This window comes from Arachis hypogaea, chromosome 20, assembly GCF_003086295.3.
Source record: "Arachis hypogaea cultivar Tifrunner chromosome 20, arahy.Tifrunner.gnm2.J5K5, whole genome shotgun sequence".
NCBI classification, from domain to species: domain Eukaryota; kingdom Viridiplantae; phylum Streptophyta; class Magnoliopsida; order Fabales; family Fabaceae; genus Arachis; species Arachis hypogaea.
In genome coordinates, this window is record NC_092055.1 from 110,396,005 (window position 1) to 110,402,004 (window position 6,000).

Consider the following 6,000-nt stretch of genomic DNA (forward strand, 5'->3'; position numbering starts at 1 on the left):
AGTGTTCTAAATCGCACTTTAAATATTTCTACCTTCCCTAATTATAATTCCTCATTTCTTAATCTTATTTACCCATAATCAATTTCCTCAGTTGTAGTACCAGACAGATCTCAGCCGGTACTGCCGGTCAAAATTCCACTGCGCACTTTTACGCAGAAAACTATATTTTTCGACTCGAAAAAATTCATTGAATCCAAATATCATATTTAAATTATCAAATTCCAATTGCCAAATCTTCCAACCATATTCGCTCCTATTTAACTTATTATTTACTAAATTTTGGTTAGACCGGGTATTATATTCTACCCCTCTAACAGAAATTTTCGCCCTCGAAAATTCCATCCATCACTATCCTCTCCCTCTGCCAAGCCAATTACCACTAATCACAGCTCAACTCCAAGCATAACCTCCAAACTTACTTTCTTATTCTCAAACCTTCAAATTTCTACATGACTTGCTGTTATAAAGTCTCTGACTCATCAATCAAAAACTCCTTTCATTTCTAGAAAGCAAATGAGTTTGAAATAACAATTTAACAAAAATCATGAGAATCCGCTTTCCTTTAATAATCTATAAAAGCATTCGAGACACATCTCTTTCGTTAAAGTTACTCATATAAAAAAATTATTCTCAAAACCATAACCAGCACTCTTTCAAATTTTTTGGAGAAAAATTTTCAACAGTACCTCCCCAAAAATTGGAGTTTACCACCCGTCACGGGCTCCCTCAAACCAATCTCAGTACTGCATCTGTATTTCAATTTAGTGGCTTTCACATTCGTCTTTCAAAAGCAATCATTATAAATCTCAATCTAATTCCAAGGTCACTATGACCAAATATCATGGTACTCATCTCTCAAACACGACAACTCGCACTCTCTCATCATCTAAATCCAATTATGCATCAATGATAATTTCCTCATCCGTTTCAGAACCATCAAGGCTCACAGCCGCAATTAATTCCAATTACCTAGAATCATTATCTGCATAAGCTCACTAAACTTTTAAATACTCAAAGCATAAAGCATTTCCAATCATGCTCTACTTTTCCTTATTATTACCATACTATGCTAACGCTTTAGCAAGCTTCCGCTATGCCACCTTGATTTCTCGTCAAGTATTAGTTCCATCACTTATTTCCTCAAGTACTAAACCACCACTTAACTTGACCGACAACTCGAATTAACGTTTCCAAATCCATCATTTAGGACCATCCCTTATCTATTTAAATCAAAGGAACTAAAAGTCACGAGTTCAATCCATTTCACCAAAAATCCAGAAATCAACCAACTACATAACAAACACAACACATCATTCTCAACAGAAAGTCATTTACATCACAGGCATTTATCCATTTGTATTAAGGCAATTACCTCAATCTTACTGTCACAATCGGCCCGCATCCTGACTCTCTCCTTGTTGGCAATTTCTTGATACATGCCCTGGTAACCCGCACTTGTAACATACACCTAACCCCAATCGGCACGACCTATTTGGGTGATGACTTCCACATCTCTGACAGCTTGAAACATCAGAAGCAGCCGCTGCCCGTTTTCCCTTACCATTCCTTTGGAACTCCTTACTCATCGCAAAGTTATTCTGTCCTTGGGGAAAGTGTTGTACGTATCCTCTCTCCTTAAACTCTCGACCCCTTGGTGCGAATCCTTGGTTGTGCTCTCTATGACTTCCCTTCTCTGCAACCCTCCTTTTCACACACTCTTCAGCAATTCTGCTCTTATTCACTAACTCTGAAAAAGTTCGGATCTCCATTGGTCCCACTGAACTTAAGATGTCGCTCCGGAGCCCTCCTTCATACTTAATGCATTTCCATTCCTCGAAGTCTCCCGGAGCTCCTTGACACATGCGGGAAAACCTGAATAGCTCCTCAAATTTGTCTGTATACTCAGATATGGACATAGCACCTTGCTTTAGCTGCAGTAACTCCAATTCCTTGGCTGTCCTGGCGGAATTCGGAAAGTACTTCTTATAGAATTCCACCTGGAAGGCATCCCAAGTGATATGATCATTCCCCTGTTGCAGGAGACGTCGAGCCCCTTGCCACCAATGTGATGCTTCCCCCGTGAGTAGATAGGTAGCAAATTCAACACGCTGCTCTTCAGGCACCAACTGCGCTTGCAGTGCTCGCTCCATGGCCTGAAACCAAGTATCAGCTTCAGTCGGATTGGTGGTTCCCTTGAACTTAGGTGGATTAACCTTTAAGAAGGTTGCCAGTGTCATCGGGCCCTGAGCTTCCCTTCCGCCATTGCCATTATTGTTCATCTGTTGCCCAAGAGACTCCGTAGTGGCCTGCATAGCAGCAGCCATATTCTCCAACGCCGCCATAAGGTTTACCGGGTTATTCGGGTTGCTTTCCGGTTCCTGTGTATTAGTACGATCTCTTTCACGTCCCCGACCGGGTCCACGAGGTGCCATCTGGTTCCTATACACACCAAACAATCGATATCAAGTTGATCAGTCTCAATATCGGAAGTATAGTGCTTCAAAGTACCAAAGGTACACTCATGGACTTCATGCTAGATGTATCGATTAGATACCCTAACTAGCACAGGCACAGACTCAGAGTATGCATTGAAGCATAAGCAGTTCCATCCCTCAGGCTCACGAGGACGAACTGCTCTGATACCATAATGTAACACCCTAATATTCAAATCCTTATGCTCGAGTCATAAGTCAATGATATTACGGTGGTACGACTCTCAGGTGGATTTTTAATAAATAAGTATAGGTAATTTCGAAAGGAGTATTAATCGAGAAGCCTGAAAAGAGTAGAAATAAAATTGCGAAGACATATCTCTCACGTTTCGACAACAAAAGATAAACCGTGAAGCCGAAAACGATATACGGACAAGGCGTAGAGGAGATTAAGAGATAGATAACAGATAGATATATATAACATAAGTAAATAGCTACTAGTCGCAACCCGCGAAGTTTAGGTCGGCTAGAGTACATTATGAAATTAGTTGACAACAGTATATCCTAATCTCTCCCGAAGGAAACATGAGAGCCTCTATAGGCAAATTCAAAGAGTTCAATACATAATATAAACTTTCCAAAACAAAGGTGGAGAGATTCTAATCAAAACACAAAGTAGAGGAAATAAAGATCTTTGCCATCTCTCAGACGACCCACAACTCAATTCTGAGCACTTGGACCTGTATCTGAAAAATAAGAGATATATACGGAATGAGAACCCCGGGCCCATGGGTTCCCAGTACGGTAAAAGTGCCAAATAAATTCAATGTACTGCAACAAAAACTCACTAAGCATCCTAAACTTCTTCACCAATTATTCATCCTAGGTTCTCGCTAATCCATGAATAGGCAACTGTCATAAGGGAGTGCTAAATTCAATTCATGTTTCACATGTTTCACATGTTTCCCAACTCGCTGACTCTTCCACGAATCAGACTCAGAATCATAAGCAAAACCATCACCAGTTGTTCTGCCTCAGCAGTTCTATATCAATACATCATCATGCAATCGCATCATCAATTCATCCCATCAAGAACAGCCCTCACACCCACCGACACCAGCATAAGGGGCCTCTCATTTGTACAAACACAAGCAATACAGGCAAGTAATACACAAACATGATACAAGTAGAACAAGTAGCATATAGTCAGGTAACATGGCATATATGATGTAGAAATCCAAGACAAATGGCAAACCCAAACAATTCAAACATATGCAAATGATGAATGCCTGCCCTATGGCTGATGATATCATCTGTCGGTTATATAGCCAACCCGACATGTCCTGGTAGCTAACCATTGGACAGAAACACCCCTTGCGGAGCAAGTAGGTTTGAGCTACAACCCCCTTGCTACTGCCCGCTCAACCCAGAGCCAGTGAAATAATCACTACTGCGGCTACTACCCAGGCGGGTGTCTAAAAGCTCAACCTGGAGCGAGTGGATTCACCACTACTGCCGCTACTACCCAGGCGTCGCAATCTCTGACCTGGAGCAAGTGGGACGAACCACAACCCTTGCTACTACCCAGGTATCTCAAGCATTGGCCCGGAGCAAGTGGGACGAACCACAACCCTTGCTACTGCCCAGGCATCTCAAACATATATTCATTCAATCTCAATTCATATTATCAACATTCATTGTTACCAAATCTCAAACATTAACTTGGAGCAAGTGGGACGAACCACGACCCTTGCTACTACCCAAGTATCACAAATAAACATTTATTCATAATCACCCTTCATTATTATCAATCCTCAGACAATGACCCGGAGCAAGCAGGACGAACCACGACCCTTGCTACTACCCAGGTATCACAAATACACATTTATTCAAAACCCCACGATTAAACTCGTTTATCATAATCCTCCTTTCCCGTCTCATACCCGGAGCAAGTGGACAATGCCACTGCCTACTACCCGGGTCGCACATCACATTTCAATATTTTTCATTATTATCCATTTAACATATTCATTCATTAATCATATATGCATTTATACTCAGCCATAAACAATAATGGCTTTGCCGTAACCCGGCAATAACTCAGCCATCCGGCTCATGGTCCAATCAAGAACGGGCCATTTATCATAAATATAGCCCTCCGGCTCATGGCATACACGGTACTTCCACCGTCATCCTCCATATCTCATATAATCATCTTTGATCATCATTGATCATAACTTTTTCCCTTGCTTCACTCGCAAGTTACCACATCCCCTAGCTCATTGCTAGGCATATCAGAATGATTTAATATATAAGAGGTGAGATCGGAGGCTTAGAAGTATGAGATTTGGCTTTTAAAACTCAAAATCAACTTTGGCATGAAAATAGGGCCACGCGTACGCGCACTCCACGCGCACGCGTGGATGGCCACAAAACTTATCGACGCGCGACGCGCGGGTTGAAAATAGCCAAACGACGCGCAAGCGTCAGCCACGCGTACGCGTGGGTGCTCTTGCGTCCCAGGCACAAAACTGGCACAACTCTGGCACAACTCTCGGGAAAATTGCTGGGCATTTGGTGCAGCGCATCGACGCGCCCCGCGCACACCACGCGCACGCGTGGATAGTGCCTTCTTGAAGAACGACGCGTACGCGCCAAGTGCGCCTACGCGTTGAGGGTCATTCTGCTAAAAATTTTCTAAGTTAAAAGCTGCAGAATTTACAAATTCAACCCCCAATCTTCCGACGGACATAACTTTCTCATTTTAAATCATTTTTTCACCCGTTCTTCAAACGGCATGGACATCCCGGATCCAATTTCATTCTAAATAATTTGGCACAAAAAAGATCCGTAGTCCAAGTTATGTCCCGTCAAAGTATGCCCAAAAACCATGTTTCACACAAAACCACTCGGTGCCATTTTCAAAACAAGCCATTTTCAACTCTTTTCAAAATCAACCAAAACATGCCAATTTCAACCCTTTTTGAAATCAATCAAAATGTACCAAAATCCACATCAAGTCATCTTCAACTCACACATTGACACTTTACCAAAAATTCCCAAAACAACATCTAACCATTTTAACACTTCTCAATCAAATGGCTAAAGGGACAAACACAATATCATGTCATACATCCTTTCTCATCCCAATTTCCAATAATACCATTTTCAATCAACCATCATTATACGTAATCAATATCATACTCACTATCACGTGATTTCACCCACAAATCAACCTAATCATTCCCCAAGCATATATCACAACATACATATCTCTAATGCATCATCATACCAACAAGGCATCAATAATCATAATCACATATATTATCACATAATATATCTCAACCGAACCAAACATACCTCGTCTACATAATTTCACCCAAAATTACCAAATTCCACACTTCAACTTCTAAAACCTTATCATTCAATAACCAACCTAATCATTCATATATTCATTATCTGAACTTCATCCAATCACTTGTGCCATCATACAATGCACACATCGACTTACCTTTCTTACCTCTTTCCGTCCGGCCCAAAATTCACGGCCTCCGCCCAATTTTCACAA